Source organism: Chinchilla lanigera, unplaced genomic scaffold (assembly GCF_000276665.1).
Source record: "Chinchilla lanigera isolate Chin_1 unplaced genomic scaffold, ChiLan1.0 scaffold00148, whole genome shotgun sequence".
NCBI classification, from domain to species: domain Eukaryota; kingdom Metazoa; phylum Chordata; class Mammalia; order Rodentia; family Chinchillidae; genus Chinchilla; species Chinchilla lanigera.
The window spans coordinates 1406464-1423629 of NW_004955549.1; the positions used below are offsets into that span (position 1 = coordinate 1406464).

The 17166-nt window shown below is 39.0% G+C and overlaps 1 pseudogene; it reads left to right on the top strand.

Annotated features, from left to right (window-relative positions):
- Positions 1-562: 562 nt before the first annotated feature.
- LOC102011252 overlaps positions 563-17166 on the top strand; it is a 46452-nt pseudogene continuing 29848 nt past the window's right edge.

The following is a 17166-nucleotide window of genomic DNA, read 5'->3' on the forward strand; positions in this document are numbered from 1 at the left end:
TTAGGGGTTCCTAGCCACTCGTTCATTTCTCAGAAGTGTAGCTTCCTGGAGTCATAAAGGTCTTTTCTCCAGCCCAAGCAATGCCTCATTTTATGCGCATATTTCTCACTCAAGAAGCAGGAGAGGGCAAGGCTTGACCTTCAGCAATGATGACTCTCGACCCCAGAAAGTTGAGCGTATTTGTCCACGGAAGGATCGGACTATTAACCACTAACTTGGAAAGGGATAGACTGTGGAGAAAAAGTAAGAAGCAGAACAATTCTTGTTTCCTAGAGCAAGTTACACAAATTATATTCTAAAAAAGCATCTTATAATTAAGATCTAATGTGTCCCCCTCAAGTCTCGTGTGCTTGAAAGGTGATTGCATCATGGGGTTCATCGGTGGATTTATCCATTGATAAATTCAATACCTGAATCTGCTATCTGCTGTTGAGAAGTGAGGCTTTTTTGGAGTTGGGTCCCTGGGGGCATGACCCGGAAGTAGTTTATATTCTCCTTCCAGGATATTCATGTCCCCTCTCTCTCTCCCTTTCTCTCTCTGTCTCCTTGCTTCCTGTCGACCATGAGGTAAGAGCCCTTCCTTCTCCTTGCCGGTCCACCATACTCCTTTGGCCTGGAGCCAGTCAGCTGAGACTGAGTCCTCTACACACTGTGAGCCAAAATAAGCCTCTCAAGAGAAGCCAAATAAGGTGTGTAGGGTACTTGCCCCTAACAGTGGAAAATGGACTATTACAGAACACAAGTTCCCTGGGTACAGAGCACTCTAGATGGAGCAAAGGAACTATTTATTTATTTGTTCTTCAAGTACAACATTGGATGAACAAGGGTTAGAGTTTTTGTGTTTCTTTTCCTCTGTGGCTTCTCTGAACCAAATTTTGAGTCTTTAGCTTCCCAGATCTGGACCCTAGGCAAAGCTTACAGCCACACAGTCTGCTTAGACACAGCATTCCAAGGCAGTTTTCCTGGTTCCCAAACTAAGGGACAACCACTGCCACTTTCAGGAAAATAAAGAAAACCCTACTGACCTCTTCTCAACACCCCTACCAGTTCAATGGGCAGAGCTCCTTTTTCCCAGTGATTTAATAGCACACTCTTCCTAAATAATGATACCATGCTACCTGGCAATAATGTTTTATTCATTAACCTAAGTGTCTTTCAACTTCTGCCATCAATTTTCACTTTCTTTCCCAGTATTTCTAAATACACCTGGTTGGATGTTCACGCAAAACCACACACATTTTTACTATATTCTTTATATTTCCTGTGTCACATATTTCCAGCGTTACAGTTGACAACAATTCTGCAGATCTAGACAAACACTGTATAATTAGCATCTCCAGATTTCAATTTTGAGAGAAAGCATGCTTCAGTCATTACAATGCTTTATAGGAGCTGTGGAGGGTTGGGTTAGTAGGTTGCCCCAGACTGCATCTGTATGTTTTTAAAGTTAGATGCATGCTACAGTAACTAAAACACAAAGTTTATCTTTGCCATTTAGAGTTCTCAAGTTGTATTTGGAACTCCTCTCCATATTACTCACTCGATAGCACTGGTACACAGCAAGTAACCCACAACTTATTGAGGAGGAAATGGAGCCATGACACTTGTGAATGGCTCCAGAAACCATGGCCTCAACTTTCCAAGTTATTTGTCCAAGAATATCCTGAGTGAAGAAGACAAGCAGAGGTCAACAGGACTCAAGACAACAAAATCCGTGCTGAATGGACAGCATTGTTCCTTAGGAAGAAGTGCATAAATCAGTGAAAAAATAAATTAGTAAATAAAGCAAAATTTAAAAGTAAGATCTTTGGGCTGGGGATTTAGCTCAGTGGCATAGCGCCTGCCTGGCAAGGGCAAAGTCGTGAGTTTGATTCCTGGTACTGGAAAAAAAAAAAAACCCAAAAATAAATAAATAAAAGTACGATCTTCATACCTTTCCTAATTACAAATAATAACTGCACATCATATTGAAACTTAACATAATTTTGATGAATTAATAGAATAAGAATCTAAAGTTAGTCTGAATCTTTAGTACTAGTTATTATTTGTATATTTGTCCTTCTTTAGGCCTTTACTTTTCTGACATGAAGGGTTGTTTTATTAACTTCTGTGCCCCATGATCAACAAATTGGCTGAATTAGAGTGCTCATTTACAGTGAGGAAGAGATTTAGAATACTGAAGCCACAGAAAAGACTGAGAAGCCCTCATTTGCTTTTCTAATACCAAGAACACTGTGTGACATAAAGCTCTATGGAACTGGATGTGATACCACATAAGAGAAAGAGAACAAGGTTTTCAAGTTAAGGCAGACTCAAATTTAAATCCCCACTAATCTGCTTGCTGAATATTTCTTAACATCCATTAGTTCCTCAGTCTCAGTTTCTTCAGTTTTTTCAGGTGAGGGTAATATTTCTCCTTTCATGGAAATGCAATAAAATTAGATAAACTGTAGTTAGTGTATCCAGTTATATGAAAGAGAGCTTTTATGTGTACACTTTGTTCCTAATATGGAATCCTATTGCATCAAGATGGACAAAGTCTTTTGCAGATTGATTCTCAAAAATCAGTGGCATAATTTCCTACTAAGCCTGTACAATGAGGCCTTAGAAAGGCCACCAATGTCTTTTGGGACCCTGATCCTTCTGCTTTATAAGAAGAAAACTATGGAAAATAGAAAGAAGGAATTGAAATTTGTGATCTCATCCACCTCATTTGGCTTCTGACAATTATTATTATATAACTTTGATGCATATCTCTGTTTTTGCCTGTGAAACTTGTTGTGTGTAGAGAGATTTACTAGTTATATGGTGCTTTTTTCAAGGTCTAGATTTTACTTCTGACAAGAAGTGGACTATTTAGCTGATGTCTGGCAGCTGAAAGACGTGATGTTGATAGGCATTCAAAAAAGATATCAGGAGATCAATGAATAAAATAGAAGAGAATCTGAAGATGGAAACAGGCTTGGGTAAAAACTAACACTTTAACTAAGAAAGAAACTGTGGGAAATTGGTAAGGAGATCCACATAAATATGTGGAAAGGTATTACAATTAATAAATAAAAGTTTATATTCAAAATGATGGGGAGGCAGGTACGTCATTATCCAAAAGAAAATGACTTTTTCTCTAATTATCTTACCCATTAACACTTTCTTATGTCAACATTTGGAAGGGTCATCTCAGCAGGAAACCTAGGTTACAAAGGGAATGGAGGTCACAGAGTTGGATAATGGACATGGAATTCTAATTCTGTTACTGCCTCTGATTTTCTCTATTTGAGTCATCAAATGAAATTTTAATTGCATGTCCACATCATGGGGAGCATACCATTAGATAGGCAACACAGAAAGATGCTAGCTAAAACATTTGGAACGTTAGTTAAGGTAGATATTAATTAAGCATTGGAACATAAGCACCCACAATTTGACAACTCTACTTGTTAAAATTCGATAAGGGTGGTTCTAGATCATGGATAGGTTTGAGGATGAGTGAGTTGGTGTCTTGGGACAAATACAAGAAACCTATAAGTTAGAGGAGTTGACTTTAGCTCACAGTTTGTAGAGGTTTTATCCCATAGTCAGCTGGCTCTAATATACAAGGAATGGCAGGGGTTCCAGAAGAGAAAGATTGCCTAGCATGGTAAGCGGGAAGCAGGTTACGGCATGGGAAGCAGGAGGCAGACAGCCTTCCTTATTTTTTCCTTTTTAATTCAGTCCACTATGCAGACTTCTTAGTTGGGGCCACTCACAGGTGAGGTGGCTCTTCACTCTACCCCAGTTCACACAACCATGAGCCACTAACTCCCAAATGACTCACCTGCCATCTATGAGTCCATCAGCCTGTGGGAGAACGTCTAAGTAAATGCTGTAACAGTTGGAGTATGAATCTCAGTGTCCCTGCGACCCAACATGAGAATGGCTCTCTCACCTCCAAGACACTCCCCTGAATGATAAAAGTATGTAAAAGGGAATGAGTAGGAAGTTTTCATGGACGTAGCTCCATCAAAGTTACTCACATCAATTCTGCCATCTTGGTTATAAGGACCATGTTTGCCCCAGAGCAATCCTGGTCAGTTTTCCCTCTGTAGATTTCCAGCCCGCTGTAAGTAAGAGAATTACAGTTGTATATGCAGCTTTACAACTGGATCCTCGCACCAGGAATGTGTCTGACTCCTTCATATTAGTTTAGATGAACCAGGTTCATTCTGGTTTGGATGTAGTCACTTTTGCTTTGACTAATATATTCACTCCTCCTTCTGACCCAGTTGCAGAGATCCATTTAGTCATGGCGCCATCCAAGACCACAGTTCTACTCTAGTAAATTGTGCTTCATAATGTTGGCTCTATCTGCCTCTTTGCTTCTGCCTTACAGAACCTTGAAGCCAGTTCCCACATGCTAGAAGTAGGCTTTTCGGAAGAGTGAGTTTAGCAGAAAGATGTGGCCTGGGTCCGGGACCAGGAGGAAGAGTACCCCGGTAATGTTAAGCTAATAGACTGCTGCAGGGGCAGCAGGAAGCCTACAGGAAATGTCAGAACTGCAGGCAGATGTAGGTGGGTGAAGAAATGTCTTCAGTACATGTGCATCCCGTCAAATGGGGGAGACCCATAGGTAAAGGAGACTGAGAACAGATGGGGGGATAAGTAATTTACAATTAATAATAATCAAGCACATGCTTTATGAAGTACATAGTAAAGATATAGAAAGAAATTGATGCATTGATACAAGAAATCTTGCCGGGGGTGGGAATTTAGCTCAGCGGCACAACGCCTGCCAGGCAAGTGCAAGGTCATGAGTTCGATTCCCGGTACCGGAAAAAAAAAAAACAACAAAAAAAAGAAATCTTGACCGAATGGTCCATAAGTCCACAAAAAAATGTCTAAAATAAATACAATACACCTCCTTGCAAGGTGGAAATATGATTCACAAATGGTCCGTCATCAAAGAGAACTTCATTATCTTCCGCTCCCAGGAGCATTTCTGTTGCTTCCTAGTTCCATGTTTAGTTTCAGTAAACTGAAAGCAGATTGCTTATTGATTGTTTTGTTTCCCTCCAGAAAGGCCGAGCGCAGGCTTTTCTTTCTTGTGGGCTGCTGCGTTCCGAACACCTACAGCACTGTGGGGCTCAGTGAGCAATCAGCGCTTGATGAAGGCATTGCACAGACTGAAAGCGTAACAAATTGACGAAGGGACTTCATTTTATGTGAAGCTGAGTAACAGGGACAACGGAAGGTCAAAGCTGGAGGACACATTGAGAGTAACTAAGTCCACACTGCACTAAGCATAGCTATTATTACAAAGACAAAGATGACAAGCACTGATGAGAATGTGGAGAAATGGGAAAACTGTTGATGGGAATACAAATTAGTACAGCTTGGATGGATTGTAGTGTGGAGGTTCTTCAAGATTAAAAACTGAACCCATGTCATCTAACAATCCCACTTCTGGATATCCACAGAAAATAAAGGTGGAGGCACCAACACTTCCGTGGCTATTACAGCTTTATTACAACAGCCAAGATATACAGTCAACCTCTGTGCTCATCGGCTGATGTACGGTTAAAGAATAGGTGGTATATAATCACATCAGAGCACCACGCAGCCATAAAAATAATGAAATCCTGTGTTTGAGACAACGTGAGTGGAATTGTAGGGCATTATGTTGGTGAAATAAGACAGGCACAGGACAAACACCACCTGATTTCACTCACATGTGCCAACGGGTCTCATAGAAGCTGAGAGTAGAATAGTGGTTATCAAAGACTGCGGAGAATAAGTGGAAGGGAGAGAAAGAAGGTGATCAATGGGTACCAAGTTACAGCCTGGAGTACAAAGTTCTGATGAGTATTGTGCAATAGGGTGGTTATAGATAACACCAGAGATGATAGCAACGTACTGTGTATTACAAAAAACAAAAAGAAAGAGTCTTAATTTTCTCATCGTATGGAAATGATATGTGCTCGAGATAAATATATTTAATTTCATTTAAACACTACATAATATATCCATGTAGAACACCACATGGCCCCCCATTAGTAGGTACAATTTCTATGTTTTATGCATCACTTTAAAAAGTAATTTAAATTGAAAAACAGTGTAAGAAAGAATACTTGACTCCAAACCTTCCACACTGAAGAGATGGAGGCTGAGGGAGCCAACAGAGTCCCTCCAAATGACCCCGCAACTGTCAAAACATGCTATAGAATGCAACATTGTGCCTTTCTGTGTTATAATGAGATAAGAGTGACATTCAACTGTGGGCATATTTTGGGGCAATTCGAATGTTGTCACACCAGCTGTTAAAATATTTAATGTTGCCACATCCTGTTACGGGTGAAACCTCTGTGTTGTTATTGCTGCTTAGTGTATTTCAGTCATATTTCTTTTTGCAATGCTGTGTGTCCTACATGAGAACTAACAGAAGTCATATGACTAGAAAGGTTTAGACTCTCCAAGATGTAAGGGCTTAGAAGCATCAACTTAAATACATAAGCACCTCTTCTCCATCTCAGGTGGACGGGTGGGAAAGCACAGGAACATAAACAAAGAATTTTAGCGGTTACCAGAGGGAGTTCAGTTCCCTTTTAAATCAATGGGTTACACAACAAAGCGACCTTCATTTTATTTAGCAATTTTAAAAAGAGACTTTTGTAATTTAATATTCACTAAAGTACAAGAAAACAAACATTCTAATATATTGTGAAGATATGTATTAAAGACCTAGTTTTTCTATTATTTTTATTTCAAATAAACATTTCCATTCCTAGAAATTTATCATTGGTACTGCCACAAAACTGTTGAATTTGCGTTTGCTGAGTACATATTTACAGATGTAAATATATGTTTACATGATAAAAATACTAGAACTGTACCATATACAGGCATTTATATCCATGGTATTTATATCCAGGGTATATTTTGACTGGTAGTGATAAAAAGCTTTATTTCAAAGAGTATCTTGGCTTTATATTGCAAAGTATTATATTAATGACTGGGACAATCCTGGGATTTAGAGAGACAAAGACACTCCTTTGCCTATTTCCTGCCCTGACACTGATAATAAAATGAGAAAGATGAAATTTTAAAACAAACATTGATACTACAACATGCTTAGAAGAAAACGTTGTAAAGTTATAGAGAAGGGAGTTATACTGGATGAAAGAACGACCTAAATTCTCTGAGCCTCCACTTCCTCATCTAAAGCTTGGATATGGCTGGCATTTTCCAATGTTATTCGATTTAAAGAAACTTTTGAAATTAGACTTTATTCATGGAACACAAAGATCATGTCATGTACATCAACGCATGCTTTTGATTTAAAGATTATTTTATTAACAGTTACAATGAGACAAATTTGCTTAGTATTAAACTTTAATCTGCAATCAGCATTGAATACTATTCTAAATAAAGAGTGAAATTATAAAGCACGATATGTAATTCAGACCACAGACCCTTAGACAGTGTGCATGCACTGCAGCTGGCCTTGATGTTAGGAACTTGTGGGTCAGGACACTCCCTGCCATGTGACACACTGGACTTTTCAGACTATATTAATTAATATTAATATATTTCAGAATATATTAATACAGAAATTTCTACTATAGGTGGCCACCTATAGCCACCTACAGTAGAAATTTCTGTATTAATGTATTCATATATTTTATTACATTCATTTTAAATTAAATATATTTCATATTTATGAAAAATACTACTCCTGCTAATTGTTTTCCAAAAATCTGATAACTCTTGGAATACTTGTGACTCAGGACAGATTTATATTGCTGGTTTTTAAAATCCATAATTGATTCTTTTATTCCAAAATAGGAGGCAGGTCACAGGAAATCTTTTGTAGATCTATAGCTCATAAATGGAAAACTCCCCTCAATGTTAGGAAGGATTATCCGTAGAAGCATATAACTCACCTTCTCCAAGCCCTCATCCATTCAGTCTATCAGAAAGCAAGTGTTTGTTCAGTCTATTCAAAGTTCACATCCTGTTCTTTGCTCAGAGTTATACACACAACAATGAAATATTTGTTCTTAGAGTGCACATCCATTCTAGTGGAGTATAAGGAGTTTAGGCAAATAGTTAAACGAATATATAATTGCAAGTTGGAACAAGGGCTGTGAAGGAAGAGCAGCAGAACCTCAAATTTCCTTACAAGGAAATCTGGTTTTGTCTAGCAAGGACAGGCATGTGCTGGTTTTGAGCTGAGCTGGGGAAGGTGAGAGGACAGGCAGGCATTCATGCTGGGATATCCACACTTGTCCCCTTGCTGCTTGTCACAGAGGCTCTGCCTCAGGGAAGGTCACACTTACATTTTCCCTCTGCTTGGAAACTATGAAGCTAACTCCTCAGCTCCCTCAGGTCTTACCCAAACGTAAACTTCTCTTTTAAACCCAGCAGATATCTGTTTGCAAATTGCCAATCTGTTGCCCCTAAATCTGCACACCAAATGTGACTAATTTTATTTTTTTAGTCAATCATCTGAATTCGTTTACTATCTGATTTCTATAAAGGAAAATGTTTTCCCTACTTGCTTGCTGATATACTTTAATACGTAGAATAAGGGCTTTGATATAGTTGACTATTTTTAAAGTTAAGTTAATTACTAAGTGAATTAACTGTACAGAGAGTACAGTGAATATACACCGTTTTATTTCAGCATTCTTAAGATGTAAGGCATCCCTTCAAATATTCTGGGATATACAATAATGAAATAAGACTTTTATTTATTTTTTTATTTGAACGTGCTGGGAGTACACATCTGACCTGGAGAGGGAGATAAGGAGAGAGAGGGAGGAGAGAGAGAGAGAGAGAGAGAGAGAGAGAGATAGGGTGCCTTGAGTTCGCGGTGTTATGCAAAAAGGTTTCCCATGGGGATTTCAAAGCAAGCAGGCGCCAGTTTTGAGCTCAAGCAATTTGCATGCAGCTGTCCCATGGGGAGCTGGCCACCAGAGAGAATTTGATTAGGGCAGAGATACCAGGATCAGACACACTAAGTAACTCAGAGAAGGTATAGATCTAGAAATAGTCTCGGCCCTGTTTGCGGTATGAGAAAGTCCAACTTATGTACAAGTTGAATGGCAAGGAAAAGAAAAATTATAGAGAGTTTACCATAATCCATTCCTGATGCCTCATTCTCCCTCTAAATGGAAGGCAGTTGCCTTTCAAGAGTGAAGATCTACGGATTTAGGAGAAGGAGTGTTTCTGGTGCTTATGTTTGGAGACCCAAGACAAGATACTGGAGTGGAAAGCTGGAGAGAAGTCAGTCAAACTCAGGGAGTTGATACCAGGTCCTTTCCCTAGGGGCTCAAGGGCTTGACTGAGGAAGCGGCAGTCTCCATTCATTCTAGCAACCTTGTCTGAGTGCACTTTGAGCACAGCAGTGTGGGTAAACATCTGAGCAGAGAGCAAGATGTATATGGGATCATAGGCTGAGCAGTTAGGGAATTTAGGAGGAAAAGCCAAAGTGTCCTGGGTCCATTTGTGTCTTAAAAGAGGAAGTCCATGGGCCTTGCTGGGTGGAGGCTTGGTGTAAGGGATGATGTTATCCATGGTGGGGGGGCAAGGTCATCTCCAACACGAAGGTCCTGCATGGTGGCAGTGTCATTAAAACTGATGTCACTCGTGCTGACATAATCTCCAGCAGTGAGATTTTGAGACAAGGTGATATTGTCTGGAAAACAGGCATGGGGTGTTCTTTTCAGACGAGTAGGCACTAATGTTAGTGTGGACATCATCATTCGTCATTTTATGGTGGAAACAATGATTCAGTAGATTCTATAGATGAGATAAGATCAGGAGTTTATAAAGAAATAAGGGAAGGTCAAAGGCAAACTTCAAAGATTATTTTCTGTATTAGTATGCTTTCCTTTTGCCAGACCCAGTATCAAACCCTGAACATAAAAAAAGAGAGGGTTAATTTAGTTCACATTTTGAGGGGGTTCAGTCCATGGTCAGCTGACTCCAAGGCAGGAGCAGCATGGTGGAAGGGGGCCATGGAGGAAAGCTGCTGAGTTCTTGGCAGTCAGGAAGCAGGGTAGCGAACACTGCCAGAGGGGAAGTGCCCAGGGAGCCGACCCAGACCTCAAGGTCACACCTCAAAGTCACACCTCCACAACCCACCCAGACACACCTAGTGTTCTTCCCTAGTCCCCTAGTCAGTTCCCAAGCAATCAAGTGGACGTGATCAAGCTTAGCTGTCAAAACTTGCTCTTCTGGAAATTCAAAAGAACTGCTGAAAGGCAGCATTATGTCCTTTAGGTAAATTGGGTTACTTGAGGTCTATCAGGACCATGAAAGTCTATTGAATGTTTTTTGCAAAGAGCTCAGAACAGTATATTCTAGGAAGTGAAATGCATACATTGGTTACTATGTCTGTAAATGAAGAGAAAACGTAGTCTCCAGCTAGGGCCTTGCTTTATAACCTTAGAATACAGTATATTTCTGTACGCTGTGGTTGTTGCTGAAAGACAAGGTTTCCAAAGGTTATGAGTTTGGGTATTTCTGTTTTCTTTGTGTAGTTTGGTTTCCTCATTGATTTTGACTTTTAAGTTTGAAGTGAACACAATTTGGGACTCTTTGTCTAATTTATAATAAATGCTAAGATGAGATCATTTGTTACCAGGCATCTGGTGTTAAGATGACTAAAAGTTTGTACAAGTGCATTGTTCCTGGGTCCCCTTCTTTATTAGGGACAAACTGCATAAGGGATGGAAGTCAAAATCATCCCCTTAAACTCTGTCACTTCCTGTACCACAGCCCACAAACTCTTGTCACTGTGTCCTCTGTGAATCTCAGAGGCTTTCCAGGTGGTCCAAAATTTTTCTCATTGAATGCATGTTAGCCAGTGTTAAAGTGGAATTAGAACCTGTGTTGAAAAGTTAAATTAGAACCCATGTTGCAATCTGTGTGCTTTTGTAATACAAACTCTTCAGCATATAAATTAATACAAAAATTTTGATTTATATTGGATCAAATTAAGGACATTGTTTTCATTTGGTTGTATATGATATACACACAACTTACCCATTCATTATATAGTAACATTAAATTGTTATAAACATATCATTTATTTGTTTTATTTTTTCCTTTGCATCTAGGAGTTTGTTCATAAATTAGTAAGTAATCTAAGGCTAGCATTATGTTATGTGTGTTTGTTCTGACTATTATATTTTATTTATTTGGATTTATAGTTGCCTAAGCAGTGCTGTTTCTTTTGCAGTTTATGACTCTTAACTACCTGAGGTCTAAAGGTCCTCAGTTTCTGTCTCTAGGTGTAAGAGGAAGCTAGAAGAGAAAAGGGCCTTAGGGCCTCCAGGCAGTGGGTTTCCTCCACAACAGCCCCACTATAGATTATCAACCCTTTAATTGCTTTTTCATTCTTGTTTTTTAAAGAAAGGTCTTTAGATTAGCTTGCATTTCCAGGTAGCTAAAATCTGTATTTTGTTCATTTGTCTTTGGGTGTTTACCTGGCAGGAACCTGGAGGTACTGAGTGGCCCGTGCCTTGTCAGTTAGGGATGGTTACAGGAACAGAGGGGGGACCCCATGTTTGCTGACATCCGAGGTACTGTTTCCCTTCCTAGATGGTCCAGCGGATGTCAAAGTGGTCAGAGACGGGGAACCTCAGCAGAGGGAATGCAGCAGCAGGAGCCGCCACTGGATGATTCGACTCCTATCTAGTGCCATGGCCAGCACTATCAGCTCAGGGCCAGGCAGGAGTTTGGGTCTGTGGCCAGAACCCACTGCACCAATAGTAGCCACCACCAGTCTGAGTGGGGAGGACTTCGTGGTTCTGAGCTGCACTCCTTCAGAAAAGCCAAGACTTCTTCAGTGCATTGTCACCCTGGAACTTCCCATCAGGCCACTGCCCTGAGGCCCTCATGGCTCACCTTGGCTCAGTGCTGGGTGGCAAAATAAATAATCAATACAAGGCACCACTGTGTGGAAAAAAGATTGAGGATGTCACATCTGCCTCGAAGGAGGGATAGAGCATATCCTTTGTGCACATCTTCTCAGTCAGAGCTTCAGCAACACATCTGTCCTTAGGCTAGACTGAGAATTCCCTTTTGGATACAGTGGACAGCGGGAGGGAGTCCATTAGACATCTTTACCCAATAACAACTTACGGTGGACAGCCTGCAGCACTCTGCAGGTGTGACAAAGAAACACAGAGCAGCAAGCTTGAATTGCACAGAACAATATCGCTTCACTGGTGTAGTTGGTCACACCAGTCAGGATGTCAGGAAACCTAATCAGCTCAAGGACAACCTGTTAATCATGAGAGGCACCCTCAATCCTGTAGACCACATCACTGTTCTAATTTACAGCCTTTAAGGTAAACAGGACCTCTTCCATGATACTCAAATACAAAATAGAAATTACAATTTGATCACTTACAGGTCCTGGGAGGGTAACTTAGAGGTCATGCACACAGAAGTCAGGGAGTGCAGGCAAATAGGTAGAGGCAGACACTTGCACCGCCATCCTGGTCCAGGATGTTATCCAAGCTGATTGCCCATGGGGAGTTTAACTCATGACTCTGAAGAAAGCAGGCACAAATTCCAGGAAGACTGAGAACTGAGAGGTGGTCACTGCAAATTCAAGTGCGATGTGGAGTCCAGCGAGGCCAGTTGCATAGGCTGTATGTGGTTGTCCCAGAGAGAAGTGGCCACCAGGAGGACCTTGTATAAAGCAGAGTTATCAAGATCAGCCATACTGAGTAACAGAGAAGGTATAGAACTACAAAATGTGTCAAAGGTGGCTGAGCCCTGATTCAGGTATGAGAAATTCCATCCTGTCTTCAAAATAAAGGCTAAAGCAACATGAACTTAGAACAAGGTGCTTGAAAGGCAGTTAAGATAGTGCACAGAGGGAAAGTTATAACTTTAAATGAACACATTAGGAGAAAAGAGTTGTCTTAGTTTCCATATGCCGTTGCTGATTAGAGAATACAAGGGAAGGGATGAGAATAAAAGAGGAAACAAAACTGAAAGTGGAAATTAATTGAGAAAATCAGTGAAAGCAGAAGTTGCTTATTTGGGGATAAATCAATAATATCAATGAACCCATAGCTAATTTTATCAAGAAAATAAAAAGCAAAGCATACAACTAGCAATATTAATAATTTAAGAATGGATGTCACTAGGTATTTTACAGCTGTTAAGAATAATAAGGAAATACCATGAAAAAAATTTAATAAAGTCAATGTTTTAGGTACAACAAACCCCTGAAAGACCAATCTACCAAAATGACTAAAAGAAGAAATAAAAAACACTAACAAGCTAATACATACGTTAAGGAAATTGAAAAATAGTATCCATACCCAAAGATCTTTAATTGACAACTGAATTAAAAATTTTGAGAAAAAATACCAATTTTACACAAAACCTTTTAGAACATAGAGGAGAAGGGAACACTTCCCAACTCACTGTAAAGAGAGAGCATAAATTGGTGCCATGATTACAGGCTGGATAATGCTTCCTGCCCTTGCACGTCCATGTTTTATTTCTAGAATACACCAGTAGTTACCTCATGTAGAATAGGGACTTGGTGGGTGTGATTAAATGGAAGATTTTGAGAAGGGAAAGTACATTGCTAGCTTGAATTTGCTCTAATGGACTCAACATAATGGCAAAGATTGTTTTAAATGAGAGGAGTTGTCATCTCCGGTGGGGAGACAGGCTTGTGGAACTGAGTCCTCAATCTGTGAGATCTGACATGATATCTGGTTAGAAAACGTGTAAGTTGAGCTACGTTTGAGGTATCTACCCCAACACTGGTTGCTGATAGAAAGAAATCCACACACCAGTGTCGGTGACCCCAGAAGTGAAGTGTCTTTGTTGTGTTACCAACAAGAGTAGACCAGTCATAGGAAACTAACACAGCCATACTGATAGTGTGTTGGGAGCCGCTGAAACTGGAAAATAATTACATGTGCAGGACAAAGCCAGCCCTAGAACGTGGGAGCTCCTCAAAGCATGTAAACAAACCATTGTAGCTTGTTAACTGACTGCTGGGCACTGAGGTGGAAATTAACCAACCTCTCAGGATATAAATAAATGCTCTGCTGTTCTTGGTCAGTTCCTCTTTTCTGCTCAGAGACTGAGGACCTCCACCTAATCCTAGCTTTTGTCATTTGTCTATTTTTTCCTCATTCTCTCCACCGTTCCTCCTTCCTGGGGTACTGCAAGAACTTAAAAGATCCCCACAATAGTGCACTAGAAGTCATTCCTACAGACAATAAAAGAAACCTGTAATGACTCTTTTCTGTTGATTAAGGCCTGCTTCTTTTTGAATGGTGAGTTTTCTATTTCCTGCACGGAAGTTTGATTGATTCAGAAGTTCAGGCATCAGAAATTCAGGAAGCAGGTAGTGTAGGCTCAGCTCCTCTGTCAGCCATGTGACTTCCTTGGATCAACATTTTCAATCTATAAAATGGAAGTATTGTGTTCAATACATATTTTAAAATGTGAACCCAGAACAGAAATTTAGGTGGATGTGAAATATTTAAATTTTTATAATTATGTTTACATTTTTATTTTTGAAATACAGCAAATGAGTCTGGTTTTTCAGGTACTACAGTGTTCTACAATTGTCTTGAAAGCAGTATTTTAATTGCTAAAAAATAAATAGACTAGAATTATTTAAAAGAGAATAATTTAAATACAAGTATCACATAGATAGATACAAGGAGTAATTTGATATGACTAAAATAGAAAAGGTGTTACAGGAAAAACTGAAGTTTAGAAAAAAGTAAATTTTTTTTTTTTAAAAATCTTGCTGCTCTCCATTTACCCAATCAGTTACCAATTTACTCATTCATTTATTCATTCATTAAATATATAAATATTCATGAGCATCTTTCAAGTACAACGCTTCAAATAAGAGCACACTAGGAACAAAATAATGAATGTGATACAGTCTCTGACCTGAAATACCCCAGGCTCCAACAGAAGAGACAAACATGTTTAAAATGGTAATGCACTAGGCCTAGAATTTCAACAGGAATATGTAGATAGTCCTGCCAACTTCTACTTTTGGAATTTTAGTTTCTCCTGGAATCCATCTCATCATCTCATCACAAGATTCAGAGTGGTTAATTTAAAACACAAAGCTGAACATAACACTCCTTTACTTTAAAGCACTGCCTGACAAACTATGGTACTGACACAAATGTGTTCGCGTCTCTTTTTGTAAATAAAGTTTTATGACTCTTACTGAACACAGCCAGGCCCATTTTTTAAGTACTGTCTGTAGCTGCTTTCATGCTGATGAGGCAGGGTTAAGCAGTTGTGATAGAAAACTTGAAATGTTTACTCTCTGATTCTTTATGGAAAGAAAAAAATTAGTACATTTATTTTTAAATCCTTCCTACAGGACAGCCATTAGGATCACCTGACATCCAGATTCTTATGATAGCACATACAAAATTATAACATCTCATCTCCTTGCTTATTTCTGAACAAACGTAACAGGCCACCCATGTCCAAAAACCAATGCCTGTTAATCTCCTTTTCAAGGAAATGCCAACCCTTAGTGTAAGCTTCCTTACCCCCTTCTCTCTGAGGACAGTACTTACCCCTTACAATCCAAACCCAACTTCCTTTGTCTAAGAAGCCTGCATCTTGGTTTTCTAAGGCAGAACTCTGTGATTTCTGTATTTTGGCTTTCTCAACATCAGTGTTTGCTCCTTCTGTAATACTTAGCATGTTCTGATTGCTCCTTCATAGCCATATCGCTTTGGCTGTAATGTTATATTGTTTGGAAAATAACAGAAATTCAAGAAAAAACAGTAGAGAGGAAAACCAAAGAAGTGCCCCAATAATATTATTGAGAAAGAGTTTTCACCAACAATTAGTGAACATCATTTTAACCATCTTTCCTCATATATCTAGGTAAATAAGGATAAAGAAAAAGAATTTTACCAAACTGCCCATGTGTGACAATAATACTTTAATAAAAATTAAAATGTATTTCACCTTTTAAGTCATTCAGTCTATCCTACTACATTGTGGTGATCCTAGTAAACTAATGTCATATTTTTATTGTTTGAACTTCAATTTTCTCTTAACTCTTAGGATAACAAAGTATCCTGAGTCTCTTAATTGCATTTACACTAAGGGTTGATGTATTTATATGCCATCCTATAGTACAAATTTATTACTTTCTTTATGTACTTTTTATATTTATATACTTAGTCTTTCTATCAGTCATTTGACCATGTTTCTAGATTTCCTTGTGGTATTCCCCTTGCTTCACCAGATGTTATCAAGTATTTTTCAAAGAGGCTAGCCTGTTCTATGTCTTTGAATTCAAGATTAAGATCATCATTTCCTTGATACTTAATTGCCAGGTCACAATTCTCTTCCTTCGTTTTCTGTGCACACTCTACCAAGTTCTCCCATTAGACAGTTGAGTTTGACCTCAGCTAGGTGATATTCCCTTATAGGCAACTTAATTTTCCATTCACCTCTATCCCCTAGTGCAACTGTGGGAAATGACAATTCCTTTCTATCTGCAGACTGGAATCTTTATTTTATGAATGGTTTTATTATTTTTATTGCATGTTTATTTTTGAGGTTTTTCCTGGGCAATTCCAGGGTGGGAGTCTGGGTAGAATCTATCATCAGGTTAGATCAACTGAGGTACATAAAATGAAGATAATACAATCTAATTCACAGGAGTGCTGTGAGAATTAAATGAACCAGTAATATAAAAGGTGCTGCACAGTATTACCTCTCATCATAATTTCATGTGTTAATCCTTGACTAACTGCCAGGTCTATCATATTTCCACTAGTATTTCACATGATATTTTCTAATAACATTGCTGTTTCCCACTTTGTTGTGTGTAATTTCCTTAAGCAAGTTTAATTACGCTTCTGGTGATGGTCATTCTTCCAATAAAATCATTTAATTAGAATTTATGTGTTGGGATCTATTGCTGCTAATTTTCACTCCTAAAATTCATGGCTAAAAAGCCATGAATTCCTTCTGTGACTGAGCTCTGGCACTCTCGAATGGGAGTTGGTAAATTGTATTTTTCAAGTGAAAGATTGTAAATATTTTAGGGTTTTTGGACTGCGTACAGTCTCTTTTATAGTCTTTTAAATATTTAGATGTGTAAAATGATTCTCACCTCAAAGATTTTTTACATACACTATAGGG